Below are 19,030 nucleotides of genomic sequence, written 5' to 3' on the forward strand. Positions count from 1 at the left end.
ACGACACTGCAGCCGCCATAAATATGAGTTAGACTCCAAGCATCGGAATGTTGATCACATGACCACTGGGATGCTGCAATGGTCCTAAATGTGAAAAATGGTCATAAGTATACTTTTTTCAGTGCCATTGTAACTTTGAATGGTCAGAAAATGAACTGTTGTTAAGTTGAGGACAACCTGTAATGGAAAGGGAAATTTACTTATTTTTTTCTCTCAGTACTGTTCACATACACAAATCATTTCAGTTTTTTCTTTGGTAAGTACTCAGACCGGAGACTGAGCTTCTGGTAATTTTTATTGCAACAGTTGGCTTTGATTCTGATTATATCATTCAATTTGCCATAATGACTTTGACAGAAATTAAAATGTGTATTTTGCTTCCAGTATTAAAGATCTGTCATGGATATTTATATTTGACAAGAATACCCAAATAATAATAATGCTAAACAGAACAGTATTGTGCATTCTTACATTTTCTAGGCTGCATCAAGATTTACAATCAGAATCTAAAACTAATTGCTCATAATTAGTTCCGGCAATTAAATAAGATTTGCTTTGAATTAAGATATTAACTTTTATTAGATACTTCCTTGGATATTTGGGATTGTCACCATAAATTTAGATTTTTGGAAGATATCAAAGGGTCAGGCAACCCCAAAATCAAATAATACTTGGGGAGGAGCGGCAAAATCTTTGTTTACTTGTAAGCAATAGCACTTAGACTTATATACCACTTTGCAGTACTTTATAGCCCTCTTTAAGTAGTTTACAGAGTAAGCCTATTGCCCGCAAAAATCTGGGTCCTCATTTTATTCACCTTCGGAAGGATGGAAGGCTGAGTCAACTTTGAGCCTGGTGAGATTCGATCTGCCAAACTGCTGGCAGCCAGTGATCAGCAGAAGTAGCCTGCAATACTGCACTCTAACCACTGTGCCACCACGGCTCGGTAAAATACCTTCTGCACAGTCTTTGCATAGATCCAGTTCTCTGTCTTATGTAAACTTGCATTCAATCTGGAAACACTGTACAAATACATCTCATATACAGAAAGCCAAGATGGACTTTGTAAACATTCTGATAGGATCTTTAGAATCATTCCACATTCAAACAGCCTAGTTAGTATGTATGTTTAAACCCTAAACGTTTAAGTGCTTTTTTAAATTAAATATGAATTATTAACTACACTTATAAAACACAGGTATAAACAACAGCAAGGTATGAAGAGGCTGCAAACAGACTGTTTTTTTTACATTTCAAACAAAAAGAACACATTTGCTATGTACAGGGTGAATTACGTGTTCATGAGTATTCATTAAAAATATACATATGATTATAACTATAATTTTTGTCAACTATTTAAAATTAGGTTGCCAGGAGTTAAAACTTTTGTATGTGTACAGTATTTATAATGTGGAATGTTTGGAAAATAGAAAGTGAACTTGTGCTACTGATAGGAAGATCAAATACGTAAGAATTTGAATATATTGCATCATAATCCACTTTATAAATCACATTATAATCCATGCGATCCTAAACATATTATAGCAGAGATTTCTTTGCAATATAATACTCACATAACTGATGAATTTGATAGACACAACTAATTGGATTGGATTTGACAAACATAGACTTAAAAATTAGGAATAATGTTTGCTAATATAATGATATTGATACAACACGTATTTTACACTTGCAATTAATAATGCACTTTTTCTTCCTCTCTTTATGGTCAATAATGATGCCAGCAATATGGGTTAATTTTGAAATAAACAGAGGAACGGAAATCATTCTGATGGGGATTAATCATGTTCACTGCTTCTTTCTGTAAATCCCAACCAACCACACTCATGGAGTGTAGTATAATTACATACTGAGACTATTGTTTTCTGCAGAAAATTGGGATGCTAAAAATAAATATAAATATTACATAGCAGAGGAAACACTGAATTTGCTGAGGCAGTTAATAGATTATGCTTACCGTATATACTCGAGTATAAGCCGAGTTTTTCAGCACGTTTTTTGTGCTGAAAAGCGCCCCCTCGGCTTATACTCGAGTCTACCCTTGCAACTGGGCCGGCAGGACGAGCCCAAATGCTGCCGGCATGCTTTGCCAGCTCGGCCGGCTCGTTTTGGGGCGGCGGCTGGCCTCCGGCGTTTTCTTCCGCCGCTTTTTGATGGCGGCGGCGGTGGTGGTCGGCGGAGGGGGCGGGGGGCGGAGGGGGCGTTCGGCATTTTCGCCCCCCTCTCACTCGTCCTCCTCTTGCCCTCGGAGGGGGCGGAGGGGGCGGAGGGGGCGTTTGTCACCCTCGCCCTCCTCTCCGAAAAGCCGAAATTGAGTGCGAAGCGGCAGTGGGGGTGGGTGGTGGTGGGGGAGGCCGCCGTGAAGTGCCGGCAGGACGAGCCCAAATGCTGCCGGCATGCTTTGCCAGCTCGGCCGGCTCGTTTTGGGGCGGCGGCTTGCCTCCGGCGTTTTCTTCCGCCGCTTTTGATGGCGGTGGCGGCGGTGGTCGGCGGAGGGGCGGGGCGGAGGGGCGTTCGACATTTCGCCCCTCTCACTCGTCCTCCTCTTGCCCTCGGAGGCGGAGGGGCGGAGGGGCGTTGTCACCCTCGCCTCCTCTCCAGCCGAAATTGAGTGCGGCGGCAGTGGTGGGGGGGGGGGGGGGGGGAGGCCGCCGTGAAGTGCCGGCAGGACGAGCCCAAATGCTGCCGGCATGCTTTGCCAGCTCGGCCGGCTCGTTTTGGGGCGGCGGCTGGCCTCCGGCGTTTTCTTCCGCCGCTTTTTGATGGCGGCGGCGGCGGTGGGCGGTGGAGGGGCGGGGCGGAGGGGCGTTGACATTTCGCCCCTCTCACTCGTCCTCCTCTTGCCCTCGGAGGCGGAGGCGTTGTCACCCTCGCCTCCTCTCCAGCCGAAATTGAGTGCGGCGGCAGTGGGGTGGGTGGGTGGGTGGGGAGGCCGCCGTGAAGTGCCGGCAGGGCGAGCCCAAATGCTGCCGGCATGCTTTGCCAGCTCGGCCGGCTCGTTTTGGGCGGCGGCTGGCCTCGGCGTTTTCTTCCGCCGCTTTTGATGGCGGCGGCGGTGGCGGCGGTGGCGGTGGTCGGCGGAGGCGGGGCGGAGGGGCGTTCGACATTTCGCCCCTCTCACTCGTCCTCCTCTTGCCCTCGGAGGGGCGGGGCGGAGGGGCGTTGACATTTCGCCCCTCTCACTGCCTCCTCTTACTCATCCTCCTCTCGCCTCGGAATGTGAAAGAAACGTGGAAAACTCCAACTACAGTATAAAAAAAAAACATTTGCACTCAGTACTTTTTATTTTATTTTATTTTTTGCCAAGTTTTCCCCAGGTTTTTTTTTTCCCCCTATGGAAATTGGGGAGGTGGGGAGAAAGAGGTGAAAAAGAAAAAGCCTCTTGGAAAGCGGAGAAATACGGCAAGAACAAACGATTTCTCCCCCCGCCCCTCCCAGCGCCGTCCTTCTCTCCCGCCAGTCACACGGTTCAGTTTTTTTTCAGGCTAACTATACTTTGCGTTTCACTCCCCCGAGTGAGGAAGAAGAAGGGAGGCAAAAGAAACCGACCCTCGCGCAGATCAGCAAATTAGCTTTCCTTCTCCAAACCAATTGGAGGCGGGGGGCGACGCTGCCGAGAAGCCGCTGCTTACAGAGAGCGAAAAAGCCAGGGAGACCTTGGCATAGGTGGGCGGCTGGTGTAAGGAAGGAAAAGAAAAGAAAAGAGGGATTGAAAATAAGAGCAGTCCGAGCTCTGAACTGGGTAACGAGAAGGAAAGAAAGAGGGAGAGAGAGAGTAAGGACTGCCACTAGGGTCAGGGAGCAGAGCACCAGGAAACAGGGCGGCCAACGCGCGCATACTACACACACACAAACACAGAGCCAGCTCCTCCCTGCCGCTGTTGAATCTTACTTCACCGCACTGAGTCCTTCGGGAGAAGGGCGGTATAATAATAATAATAATAATAATAATAATAATAATAATAATAATAATAATAATAATGATGATGATGATGATGATGATGATGATGATGATAATGATAATAATGATAATGATAATAATAATAATAATAATAATGATGATGATGATGATAATGATAATGATAATAATGATAATGATAATGATAATAATAATAATAATAATGATGATGATGATGATGATGATAATGATAATAATGATAATGATAATAATAATAATAATAATAATGATGATGATGATGATGATGATGATAATGATAATAATAATAATAATAATAATAATAATAATAATAATAATAATAATAATAATAATAATAATAATAATATTCAGCCGTGCTTCGCTTTGATGGCAGCCTGACGTAAAATGGGGGGCAGGGGGATACATACACGGTTAGGGAAAAATAACAAAACAACGTTTTGGGCTCAATTGCAGTCTTAAATTGAGGACTACTTGCAATTTGAACCTTATTGGACACTTCATTCCTGGAGGGTTTTTAAAGAACAGACTGGACAATCCTTTGTCTGAAACAGTATAGGATCTCTTGCTTGAGGAGTGGGGACTGGACTAGAAGATCACTGTTAGTTTGGGATATGTTCAGAGCCCACACATCTGATGACATAAAAAAATTGGCAAAGTCATCTCAAGTCACTTTGGCGTTATTCCAGGTGGGCTTACATCTGTATTGCAGCCCCTAGATGTCAGTTTAAATAAACCTTTCAAGGACCGTGTGCGAAGGATGTGGCATGAATGGATGACATCTGGTCAAGCTCGTCTGACAAAAGTTGGAAATCTGAGAAAGCCAGACATAGAACTAATAGCACAGTGGGTTCGTGATGCATGGGAAGATATTCCAGAGGACATGGTGCAACGTGCCTTCAAGAAATGTGGCATTAGTAATGCTATGGATGGCAGTGAAGACAGCGCATTGTATGAGAGTGACAGCAGTGATGATGGCGACTGTGAACTCAGTGATGACGACAACGTATATCACGTATAACATCACAGAAGCTGAAGTAGCTGAAGCTCTGTTTGGACAAACAGATGATGAGGAGGAGAACTCCAGTTTTGAGGGATTTTAGCTCTCGTTAGCTTGGTTGCTGTTACTTTTAAAGATACTGTATTTTTGATACCATATTCTTTTTGGGGACCCCCTTTTGCACTTTTATTGTTTTTCGTTCAAATAAATATTCATGTTATTTTACTTGGCTCTATCTTTATTTTTTACATTGACCAGTAGCTGCCTCATTTCCCACCCTAGGCTTATACTCGAGTCAATAGTTTTTCCCAGTTTTTTGTGGTAAAATTAGGTACCTCGGCTTATATTCGGGTCGGCTTATACTCGAGTATATACGGTAATTTTCCACGAATAATTTATTAATACACTATTTTTAGGATCTAAAGCTCTTTGATATGCAATCTTCTTTTTCCATTGTCTAAAGAAACCAGATTTTCTTTAAACGAGATTTTTGATTCTTACTTGTGCAAATAAGTGCTCAGTGAAGCAATAGGACAAAGACTTCTGTAATTTGATTTGTTTTACTCATAAACTTGTTTCATAAACCTGATGTATAGCAGTGGAAGTCTTGTCAAGAGGAATGCATGAAAAAAATTATCTGCAGTCATTTATATGGATACTGAGTTATCCTTTCTGTTGAAGTTGATTTATTGAGGAGATTGTTTACCAGCAAGAGGATATTCAGCTTTCTCAGTTTTTTATTTTGAAGCCAGAGGAGGAGGAGGAGGAGGAGGAGGAAGGACCAAGTCTATCGGGGAACAAAAAGCTTTTCTTCAGTATTAAATAAGGTTGATCAATCTTGAAAACTTCCCATAACCTCTCCATAACAGTCCATCATACTGATACTATCTAGCATAGTTTACATAGTCAGTAACAACGAACTGGAAAAGGTACTGCCCAATTATGCTGCAAGATGGTTCCATTGTTCTACAGCAAAAAATAAAAAAAATCACAGAGACTCACTTAGAATGTAAAAGGTCCCTTCATTCTTATGTTGCACCATTTTTAGTGAGATTCTACTGAGATGACATACATGAATAAAAGCACTATATGGAGAGCTGCAATTTAAAAGAAAAATGCAGGAATTAAGGAACGTGTTCGCAAATTGCCATTGTGAAAAGAACCTGTGGCTCCCTTTTTCGGACAATGTCTTTTGTTCTGGGCCACAAGAATAATATCATATTCCACCCAAGTCTATTTCAATATTCATTTTTAATAACCACCTAACCTTGGATAGCCTTCCAGTGCTATTTGTAAGCTTAAAGAAATTACAAAGACCATTGATTTTTTTTCCTCCCCTGTCAAAATTGTTCTTGCTGAACTTGAATTTAATCTCTGCATTAGTAGATGAAATTGGCAAAAGGACATTTTGGAAGTATCTGGATTCTGTTAGAAGGATTATCTGAGGTGACATTGATATGCAATAGCCTCTAAGAACCATCTGTTCCTGTCTAAACTCTCCTCTAAGAGGAAAAGATATTAACTAAATTTTCTTTTCCTTTTCTTTTCTTTTTTTTTTAAAATCAAACTTAGTACTTTACTGCTTGTCAAACAGCCCAGGTTAGACATTATGGGCTCACTGTAGAATTGTTGGAACTTTGGGCCAAATACTTTTCTTTATTAGCTATAAACTATTCTGGACTATTCTAAACTAGACTAGTCAGAAGAACTGAAACTGAAGACATAATCTGTATGGTTTTAATCATTCATTTTTAACACCGAAGAATATTTCTGTCCTCTCTATTTGCCCAATTTGAAATGCAGATATTAACTCTACCATCTTACCGTACAAAATCTTTGCCAGACCAATTCTCGAATACAGCTCATCTGCCTGGAATCCACACGGTATATTGGACATTAATATGATTGAGCGGGTTCAGAGGTACTTCACAAAAAGAGTACTCTACTCTTCTACTCATGATAGAATTCCCTTGACTTGAAATTTTGGGCTTGGACAATCTGGAACTGTGTCACTTGCGGTATGATCTAAATACAGTACACAAAATTATCTGCTACAACATCTTACCTGTCAATGACTTCTTCAGCTTCAACCTCAATAATGCATGGGCAAACAATCTGTTATGTCCTGCACCGGCAGTGGCGGACCCTAGTGGTGGAGATGGTTTCTTGTTCTCTTTAAGGCGATGGACAGCGTCTTCCTCCTCCTCCTCCTCATATAGTGGATCAGCTTTGTTGAAATGAATTGTTGCTCCTTTTGCTATCTGTGGGCTCTGCCCTCGAGGCATATCAGCTAATGAGAGGGTGGCCAGCTCTGAGGCACATGCCTCATCTAATGCCATCTGAAATGTGAGGTCCTGCTTAGCGATGAGACGCCGCTTGAGGCGTTCATCCCGGACACCGCTGACGAGCCGGTCCAAAAGGTAATCATCCAGATCAACAAATTCGCAATGGCGCGCCACTTTACGTAAAGCGGCTACATACTGGTTTATCGATTCCCCCTCAGCCTGATCCCTATGGTAAAACAGCTGCCGCCGGGCGATTCTGGAGGGTGTCGGGGCGTAATGTCTTTTTAATTTAGCCATGAAGTCATCCCAAGTCCCTGCATGAATTGACTGGGGGGCCATCAATGTCATGGCTGTCTCGAACATTTCTGCCCCACAGAAACCCAGGAAATAAGCACGCTTCCTTTCACTAGATAGGTTTGATTGGCAATAAGAAAGCATTCAAAACGGGCTACAAATGCCTCCTACGATTCGGTCACTGGGTTAAAAGGCACAAAGTTCTGAGGCGATGCCATGGTTTGCTCTGTAGGCCAGGGATCTGAATAGCTCTGAGGAGAAATTCACACTTTGGCTCGCTCAGCAGCTCAGCAGCTCACGTACTTTCCTCAGTCCTCGTCGCCAGTATTATATTCTGTGGGTTCCGTAATAATTGAGGCTCCACAGATGTTCACACATAACGTTTATTTTAACTCACAGAGACCAGCAACAACCAGCAGACCAGGCCTGCTTTGACAGCCCTCTTTCTATTCAGCTCCAAAAGCGGGAGCCAATCAGAACAGAACAAGAAACCATCTCCACCACTAGGGTCCGCCACTGCCGGTGCAGGACATAACACAATCGGTACAAACTCAAGGTAAACTGCTCCAAACTCGATTGCAGAAAATACGACTTCAGCAACAGAGTGGTCAATGGCCGGAATGCTCTACCTGAGTCCATTGTTACATCCTCAAACCCTCACAGCTTCAACTTTAAACTGTCTACCATGGACCTCAGCCCTTTCCTAAGAGGTCCATAAAGTGGGTGTGCATAAGCACACCAGCATGCCTACCGTCCCTGTCCTACTGTCCCCATTTATTTATATTCACTTCTTTCATTCATATCCATGTTTATATTTATACCTGCTATCTTGTTCATGTTTGATGAACTAATAAAATACAAAATTACAAAAAAAATTTCCTTCCTAGATTTCCAGCACTCATTTGAAAATCTAACACTAATCTTAACACTAATTTCTTGAACTTTGAAGTTCAAATTGAAATTCAAATATAAGATATGGCTTTTTTTTAAATAAAAAAATGAGTTTGACTTTATTTGAATAACTCTTTATTTATAGAAAATAGTTAACCTGTAACTCTAACACCAAAATAAATTCATCTTCAGGTTTGCTCTGATCAGGATTGTCTTCTCAACCTTCAAAATTCCTTTTTCTGTCCCAAGGGAAAAAAAAACCAAAACCCATTCCTGAACAAAAAGCAAGGCAACATAACACAACATAAGGCATCCAGGAGAAAGTGTATTTTTGCCTATTACAGAGATGTTTCTTCTTCGGAAAAGGAATGAGAAGATATTTTATCATGCTATTGTCAGAAGCTGTTCTTCATAAAATGAAAATGCTCTGCTGGCCACTTTTTGTCCTCATGATGTTGCCCTTATGACATGCTTTATCTGAAGCAACTTAAAATTTATGTAATTATTCTGGTTTTATATAAAGTTTCTTTTCAACATGGACTTAGTACATTTTAGAAAGAATGGGTCTAGTGCCATAGTGGTGCAGCGGTTAGAATGCAGTATTGTAGGCTAACTCTGCCCACTGGCAGTTCGATCCTGTTTGGCTCAAGGTTGACTCAGCCTTCCATCCTTCTGAGGTTGATAAAATGAAGAACCAGATTGCTGGGGGCAATATGATGACTCTGTAAGATGGTGAGAGAGTGCTGTAAAGCACTATGGATAGGTCTATAAGTCTAAGTGCTACTGCTAGGAGGGAGCAGTGTTTTGATGCTGATCCCATTTGTGATCTTTCAGTTGGATTATTTCTAAATAAATGTCCAGAACTTTTCTGAAAGAGCTCTAAATCCTTGTTCAAAGATAGCCAACAAGTTGTAGGTGTAGAAGACAGATGTATGAGGGGGAGCATCTCCTGATGCTACTTCTCCATCCACTCCCCTCCTCTGTGTCTGTGACCTCACATGCTTGATTTTCTTTCAAAGCAGCACCCATATTCAGAAATGGTTTGGTTGACCACCCAGAAATCAGCAACTTGACAGGCAGCATTCCTACACAGCACTTGCCCCACATTAGGGAGAGTGATTGGTGATAATTTTCCCATTGACATTGGCAAGCAATAATTTTGGAAAGAAAACCTGTATGACTCTAGTAACTAGAGTCTTTTACTCATTTTACTCTTCATTGTCCAATCTGTTCTTTGCAGTTGGCTTCTATATCCCCTCACTGGTTTGGATCTGGATATTTGGGATGTTAGATTTCTCTTCCGATCTATTGTTTATAAATTAATTTTGTGGGTAGTGCCAGAATCAAAGTAAAGGAAAAGAGCTCTCTTTCTCCCCCTGCTGCCATTCTTAATTTTTTATTATTTGTTTATTTATTTGTCAACAAGAACAAGGAAACAAGTAACAGCATAGACATAGACATGGACACATGAAAAAAATTGGCACAAAAAAAGGATATAAATAGGCAAAACATAGCCATAAACACATAGAATGATTACATATAATTGGGAACAGTAGGACAGGGATGGTAGGCACACTGGTGCACTTATGCACACCCCCTTAGGGACCTCTTAAGAAACATGAAAGGTCCACGGTAGACAATTTAAGGTAAAAGGTATGGGGACTAATGAGACTAACAACAGGATCAGGTAGAGTGTTCCACACATTTACTACTCTATTGCAGAAGTCATATTTCCTATAATTCAACAATACAATAGGGATTTGAACCGCTGAACTGCCGACCTTTCGATTGACAAGCTCATCATCTTACCCACTAAGCCACCTTATCTAGCACCAATTTAGTGCTGGCCACTAGTTTACTATATTCCTATAGGCTTGAGCAATACAGCAGTTTAACATGTAATCCTGATTCTTCATGCCTGACACATTCTTTATCAAAACTAGGTATCCTGATGGCTCTAGTGGGTGGATGACTGGGCTGGCTGTGTGATTGCTACAACTTCCGCACAACTGATTTCTTCTTGCTTTGAATTTACTGCTGTGACATGGCAATCTGGTATCTACCCTTTCCTCTTGACACATATGTTCTGTTATCAGGTATATCATAGTTAAGGGAGCTGCTGATATTTTTGCACTGGCTTCTCTAACAATTGGTGATAATAAGCAAACACCTTCAACATCTTCTCCACCTGTCATTGACTTTTCCCTCTCTGGTACAGCTGCTGTTTATATGCTTAGCAACAGTTTATTTCTCTGAGCCTTCAGTTACTTCTTGCCTTTTCTTCCCCCAACGTCCCCACAAAACGGGAACTTACAAGTCACGCTTCCCCTAAGTGTTCAGCTTTTCTGCAATTGTTTTGGAGAAAAACTTTAATAGTCCAGTAAGCCAGAGAGATGCCCTCTCACTCATGGATGAGAGTGTATGGAACAAGAGGAATCTAATGGGTAGAGACTATTGATAATTGGCTCATTTCAGTTTATTGTATTTGGCATCAGCTAATACAGTTGTAGCTTGCTTCACAGCTCTGTTGACAATTTTGACAGCTTCTCCAAAAACACTACACTACTAACCAGAGCATATAAAACATTTGCTAGACCAATTCTTGAATACAGCTCGACTGTCTGGAACCCATACCACATATCTGACATCAATACACTTGAACGTGTCCAGAAATATTTTACAAGAAGAGTTCTCCACTCCTCTGAATACAACAAAATACCTTATGCCACCAGACTTGAAATCCTGGGCTTAGAAAATTTAGAACTACGCCGCCTTCGACATGACCTGAGTTTAACTCATAGAATCATCTATTACAATGTCCTTCCTGTCGAAGACTACTTCAGCTTCAATTGCAACAATACACGAGCACACAATAGATTTAAGCTTAATGTTAACCACTCCAATCTTGATTGCAGAAAATATGACTTCAGTAACAGAGTTGTTAATGCTTGGAATACACTACCTGTGGTCTCTTCCCAAAATCCCCAAAGCTTCAACCAAAACTATCTACTATTGACTTCACCCCATTTCTAAGTCTGTAAGGGGTGTGCATAAGAGCACAAGCGTGCCTACCGTTCCTGTCCTATTGTTTCCTTTCGTTATATCCAATTAATATAGTTATTGCATACTCATACTTATATATATGCTTATATATTGTATAGTTATTACATGTTTATGCTTATATATACTGTGTGACAAAAATAAAAAAATAAAAATTTGGGAATGGGAATTAAGAAACCTGCAAATACTCTTTGATTAAACCTTCTCAAATGACTACACAAACATAATTTTTGCACTTGGATTCTTTATTTTTTATTTTTTACTTTTTATGATTGTGGTGTAAAAATGATAAAATTTCAATTATGATCAGCGATGAAATCCAGCTGGTTCTATCTGGCTCGCACGAATCGGTAGCGGTGGCAGGGGAGGCTCCACCCACCCACTGGGATGACATTACAACCTGTTTTTTTACCTTCTGCTCATGCTCCCGGGCACTCCCATTCCCAAACCAGTAGCAAAGGTAAATGGATTTCACTGCTGATTGAGATAGTAGGGTTTTTTTTAGTGGTTATTATTTATTGAGTTCATAGGATCATTTTGAATTCTAAGTGACTATGAATATGCAAGTAAATGTGCTTTGCTGAAAGATTACCAGAGGAAGAACTTGCATGTACAAAATGTACTCCCATTTTTAATCAACATTAAACTATTTTGCTGGCTGACAACACAATTTTGATATGAAGTGGACACTAAGGAACATAGGGAACACCATTGTTTGTTCAAGGTATATGTAATTATTAGGAGAAAAACTGTGTGGTGCAAAGCAGTGGCATCTACAGCCAATCACAAAGATGCTGACATCAAGTGTGTGTGATGACTTGATCAGAAGAATTGCTATAATTTATATTCTTATGTGGGGCATTGTGATGAAAGTACGTAAGAAATATTGTCTTTTCCATATGTTTTCCCGGCCCTTTGAAAGACTGGTTCATATTGTTACAAGATCTGGGTATGTCTAGTTTATAAAAGAGGCAAGTGGAGGACAACTATTCTTTCAGATATATTACAGCAGCTGTCCCCAACCTTTCTGGCACTGGGGACAGGTTTTGTGGAAGACAATTTTCTCATGGACCTGGAGAGGAATGATTTTGTGTGCAACTAGATCCAGCGCATGCGTAGATGAAGCTTCACTCACTCACTCACTCCCTGTTTGTGCATCCTGCTTCTTAACAGACCACAGACCAGTACTGATCTGTGGCCTGGGGTTTGGGACCCCTGTGTTACAGACTGTCACACAAAAGAGGGAGTGAACATATTCTCTATGAAATTTGAATTGTGTGAGATTGATGCTGTTGACACATCTTAGAGCAGGGGTCTCCAACCTTGACAACTTTAAGACTTGTGGACTTCAAGCTTTGCTGGCTGATGAACTCTGGGAGTTGAAGTCCCCAAGTCTTGAAGTTGCCAAGGTTGGAGACCCCAGTCTTAGAGAATAACATAAATAAATGAGCAATGAGAAATAGCGGAGACTGTGTTGAAACTCAGCTCTCCAGCCCATTTTCTGACCATTAAACCTCTAATTTGCAGGGTCAGCAACAGAAGAATGGAATTAGAAAGGTGTGTTTGGACAGCACTCTGGTAAAAGCTGCGCCGTGTCTTCCTGACCCCATAAGTAAACGCAGCTTAGAAGCAAATTTTTATTTGTTTGTTTTAATGATTATGTTGTCCCCAAATGGCTTTTGAGTGTGCCTCATTAGTGCTGGTGTAATTTGTAGGTATGTTAGGAATAAGTAGGCATGTTTGTTGAAGGAGATGTTGTTTGAGCCTACATATCACCCCGTTTTCCTCATAGAAACTTTAAAGGTGTGTTCCAAGCATTATGTTAACTGTTATTTTAGTCTGTATTTATATGTTTTTACTTGCCTGTGAACCGCCCTGAGTCCCTTGGGAGATAGGGCGGTATATAAATGTGATTAATAAATAAATAAATAAAAATAAATGTGAAGCTGGACACAATAGCAATGGAGAAAAATAAGCATAGAATTTATACTGTTTTTCTATAATTATTCGTTTCCTAGCAGCGAATCTACTGAAAATTGAGACCTATTACTTTGTACTATACAGCTGCTGAAAAACTACTGAAAGGTTTGAAATAGCTCTATTTTCTTTCTCTTTTTTTCTCATGTTAATCCCATTTCTCCCAAGTAATAGATTTGTTGCATTGTCTCTCTCCTTAACAGACTTTGATCTCAGGTTTTATATAAAAATCTCTGTTCCCTGAAAGATTGAGATGTGAAATAGATGTGTTCAACTGATTTTAGCACCAAAATCTATAGATATCTGGGTCCAATTGTGCCTGTATACAAATGCATTACAGTACGGGTAAAATGCATCCTTCTTTTTCATACAGAAACTTATCCATGCTCATATCTGCTCCAGAGGATATTATGGATCAAATTTTGAGACATGAAGGTATCCAAGAGAAAAAAAGAAAAGAAAGAGGAGATCCTGCTGCATTGGAAGAAACACATTTCAGGATTTTCAGCTTTTTTCCAACAAATGTTTCAGAATGCATGGGAAACACCTCTTTTTGAATTGTTATAGCAGCCAAATGTTTACCCAAGGACTCATGACTTCTTCAGAATCTGCTCCTGTTTGTCTTTGTACCTTATTACAGTATATGTAATAAACTTTCTTCAACAGAAGGGGAGAATCCTCCCTGCAAAACAGCTGGCAGCAGTTTCCAAGGCAGCTGTGCAAAATGGTAAAAGACACAATTATTTTAACATTGTGAAACCTTGACAGGTTTGCACAATGTTGGACGCAGTCCTTTGTCTCTTTTGTTGTTGTTGTTGTTGCTAGTTGCGAAGTCATGTCCAACCCATCATGACCTCATGGACAACATTCCTTTAGGCCTTTCTGTCCTCTACCATTCTCTGGAGTCCATTTAAGCTCACACCTACTGCTTCAGTGACTCCATCCAGCCACCTCATTCTCTGTCGTCCCGTTCTTCTTTTGCCTTCAATCTTTCCCAGCATTAGGCTCTTCTCCAGTGAGTCCTTCCTTCTCATTAGGTGGCCAAAGTATTTCAGTTTCATCTTCAGGATCTGGCCTTCTAAAGAGCAGTCAGGGTTGATCTCCTCTAGAACTGACCGGTTTGATCGCCTTGCAGTCAAAGGGACTCGCAGGAATCTACTCCATCACCAGAGTTCAAAAGCCTCAATTCTTTGGTGCTCAGCCTTTCTTATGGTCCAACTTTCACAGCCATACATTGCAATTGGGAAAACTATAGCCTTGACTATACACACTTTTGTTGGCAGGGCGATGTTTCTGCTTTTTAGTAAGCTATCTACATTTGCCATAGCTTTCCTCCCCAGGAGCAAGCGTCTTTTAATTTCTTGGCTGCAGTCCCCATCTGTGGTGATCTTGGAGCCCAGGAAAATAAAATCTGTCACTACCTCCATTTCTTCCCCATCTATCTGCCAGGAATTGAGAGGGCCGAATGCCATGATCTTAGTTTTCTTAATGTTGAGTTTCAAGCCAACTTTGGCACTCTCCTCCTTCACCTGCATCAAGAGGCTTTTTAGTTCCTCTTCACTTTCTGCCATTAGAGTGGTATCATCTGCATATCTGAGGTTGTTGATATTTCTCCTGGCAATCTTAATTCCAATTTGTGATTAATCTAGCCCCTCCTTTTTCATGATATACTCTGCATATAAGTTAAATAGGCAGGGCGACAGTATACAGCCTTGCTGGACTCCTTTCCCAATTTTGAACCAATCAATGGTTCTGTGTCCAGTTCTCACTGTTGCTTCTTGACTGCATATAGGTTTCTCACGAGACAAATAAGATGGTCTGGTCTCCCATCTCTTGCCACAATATCTTGTGATCCACACAATCAAAGGCTTTAGCACAGTCAATGAAGCAGTAGTAGATGTTTTTCTGGAACTCCCTAACTTTCTCCATGATATAGCGTATGTTGGCAATTTGATCTCTAGTTCCTCTGCCTTTTCAAAATCCTGCCTGTACTTCTGGTAGTTCTTGATCCACATACTGCTGGAGCCTAGCTTGTAGGATTTTAAGCATAACTTTACTAACATGTGAAATGAGTGCAATGGTGCAATAGTTTGAACATTATTTTGCATTGTCTTTCATTGGAATGTATACTGAAATTTTCCAATCCTGTAGCCACTGTTGAATTTTACAAATTTGCTGGCAAATTGAGTGTAGCACTTTTACTGCATCGTCTTTTAAGATTTTGAATAGCTCAGCTGGAATGCTGTCACCTCCACTAACTTTGTTGTTGCTCAGATTTCCTATGGCCCATTTGACTTCACATTCTAGGATGTCTGGCTTGAGGTCAGTGACTACCCCATTGTGGTTATCATTAAGCTCATTCTGTATAGTTCTTCTATATGATTTTGCAACTTCTTCTTGATCTTTTCTGCCTCTGTTAGGTCCCTGCCATTTTGATCCTTTATCATGCCCATCTTTGCATGAAACGTTCCCTTCATATCTCCAATTTTCTTGAGGAGATCTATTCTATTGTTTTCTTCTATTTCTTTGCACTGTTCATTTAAGAAGACATTCTTATCTCTTCTAGCTATTCTCTGGAATTCTCATTCAATTGGGTGTATCTTACTTTTTCTCCCTTGCCTTTCGCTTCCCTTCTTTCCTCAGCTATTTGCAAAGCTTCCTCAGACAGCCATTTAGCTTTCTTGCATTTCTTTTTTTTGGGAGGATGGTTTTAGTTGCTACCTCTTGTACGATGTTGCAAACCTCTGTCCATAGTTCTTCAGGCACTCTGTCTATCAGATCTAATTCCTTAAATCTATTTGTCACCTCTACTGTATATTCATCAGGGATATGATTTAGTTCATACCTGAGTGGCCTGGTGCTTTTCCCTACTTTCTTCAGTTTAAGCCTAAATTTTGCAAGAAGAAGCTCATGATCTGAGCCACAGTCAGCTCCTGGTCTTGTTTTTACTGACTGTATAGAGCTTCTCCACCTTTGGCTGCAGAGCACATAGTCAATCTGATTTCTGTGTTGACCATCTGGTGATGTCCATGTGTAGAGTCGTCTCTTAGGTTGTTGGAAAAGAGTGTTTGCTATGACCATCATATTCTCTTGACAAAATTCCATCAGCCTGTTCCCTGCTTCATTTTGTACTCCAAGGCCAAACTTGCCTGTTATTCCAGGTATCTAAAGCTTCCTACTTCAGCATTCCAATCTCCCATGACGATAAGGACATCATCATTTGGTGTTAATTTTATAAGGTGCTGTAGGGATTCATAGAACCAGTCAATTTCATCCTCTTCAGCACCAGTGGTTGGGGCATAGACTTGGATTACTGTGATATTGAATGGTTTGCCTTGGATTCGAACTGAGATCATTCTGTCATTTTGGGGATTGTACCCCAGTATTGCTTTTCCTACTTTTTTATTGATTATGAAGGCTACTCCATTTCTTTTGAGGGATTCTTGCCTGCAATAGTACACCTGATGGTCATCTGAATTAAATTCACCCATTCCTGTCCATTTTAGTTTGCTGATTCCTAAGATGTCGATGTTCAGTCTTGTCATCTCTTGTTTGACCACGTCCAGCTTGCCTTGATTCATGGATCTTACATTCCAGGTTCCTATGGAGAAAAAATCTTTACAGAATTGGACTTTCCTTTCACCACCAGATACATCCACAGCTACGCATCCTTTCAGGTTTGGCCCAATCGCTTCATTCTTTCTGGTGGTACTAGTACTAGCCCTCCGCTTTTCCCCAGTAGCATATTGGACACCTTCCGACCTGAGGGGCTCATCTTCTGGCGTCATATCTTTTTTCCTTTTTGTACTGTCATGGGGTTTTCATGGCAAAGATACTGGAGTGGGTTGCCATTTCCTTCTCCTGTGGATCACGTTTTGTCAGAACTCTCTGCTATGACCTATCTGTCTTGGGTGGTCCTCTTCGGCATAGCTCATAGCTTCATTGAGCTACACAAGCCCCTTCACTATGACAAGGCAGTAATCCATGAAGGGGTTAGTCTCTTTATGATCTTGGAAAGAACAGAAATGCATTTAAAAGATGTATAGAGTATATATTTGATATAATGAACATACTTGGAAACACTCTATAATTAGGCTTTATGTCAGAATGCAGGAAATGTCTATGCTTCTGTGTCTTGCTCTGGTAAAAAAGCTCATATTCACTGGAATGAATAAGTTTCGAATTGTATCTTTTTCCAAATAGTCATAGTAGATATTTGGGGATATAGAAATTAAGGAGAAAAAACAGTGACTCATAGAAAATAATGAGCAAGGATGGGTAAATTTGAACTTCTGAGCACACTCAACATGGGTATAATAAGAAATATCTACCATGGGATTCAATAAGACTCATTTCTGAGAAAATATCTTTTTTTATTTCTGCAAAATCTTCCTCCCTTTAAATGAGAAATGATATATTCTTTGAAATATATTCTGCCTTGCCAACTTACTGAAAACTCATACATACATATCATTTTTAGATCTAGCATTACCCTTTTTGACTTGAGCTACTGGCATTAAAAAAAATCACCCATAAATAATAGAATTTGGTGAGAAAGTGTCAAGAAGCCACAGCAAAGAACATCATGATGACTGAATTACTCCATTATTATTGAATCTGACATTATAGCTAATTGACTATAATCAAATGTAGAATAATATTGGGTGACGACCCAGCTAAGACAGGTTAAGCTAACCTTCCAATGTAGTCATCCTCCTGTTGTTTTGACAGATTAGACACAGTGGAAAAATCAGTGAGATAAAGTCATGGAGATAAGGCCATGATAACCCAGTGTGCCCATTGTATGCCACCCGAGAACACCACATGGGGGAGTGGTAGGGGGCCAGTTGAAAATAAAATAAGAGAAACAATAACAACAGCACAGAGTTGATGGTTTTGCTCATTTGCCCTTGGCCACTGAGACTGCTGATGGAACCCATACTGGTCACCCAGCAAGCTCTTGCATAAATTTAATACATTTTGAATACTGAAAAAATGTTTTTTTGTGTGTGTGGGGACTATGTGTGGGGACTATGTGAAAATATGTTCAAAGTTGCCTTGTATGACATCAACCACTCTGCCTAGAATCAAACATCCTTCTGCACAAAATCCTCAAACGTGGATTCCACTTTAATAAATTCCATGTATCTTAACAATGAACTTTAAGGTCTCTCAAGTCTGAATGGCTTTCACCCTAACATTAGCTGTGGTGGCTGGTGGACCTTAAGGCAATCCATTCTTAGCCATTACTAGAATGTTCATAGATTCCTCAAGTTACTCTCTTTATCACTTCATATCCCCAAATAAATGTCACACGGTCTCCCCTCCCGTCTGTTTTTGGCCACTCCATCTACTCATAAGCTTTTATGTCCATAATTCATAGTGATTTACAAACGTTAAGCCCCACCGCCAGTTTAACAACTGACATATACTGATAAATTAGCAATTGATTCTGTAACCGTTCAAAGGATAGTGTCTTGTTCACCTTTCACCCCCTTGCTTGCAGATCAGATGACAGTTGCCATCATTCCCTCTATTGCATAATACTACACAGAGTGCCAATAAAGA

This window comes from Ahaetulla prasina, chromosome 2 (assembly GCF_028640845.1).
Source record: "Ahaetulla prasina isolate Xishuangbanna chromosome 2, ASM2864084v1, whole genome shotgun sequence".
NCBI classification, from domain to species: Eukaryota; Metazoa; Chordata; class Lepidosauria; order Squamata; family Colubridae; genus Ahaetulla; species Ahaetulla prasina.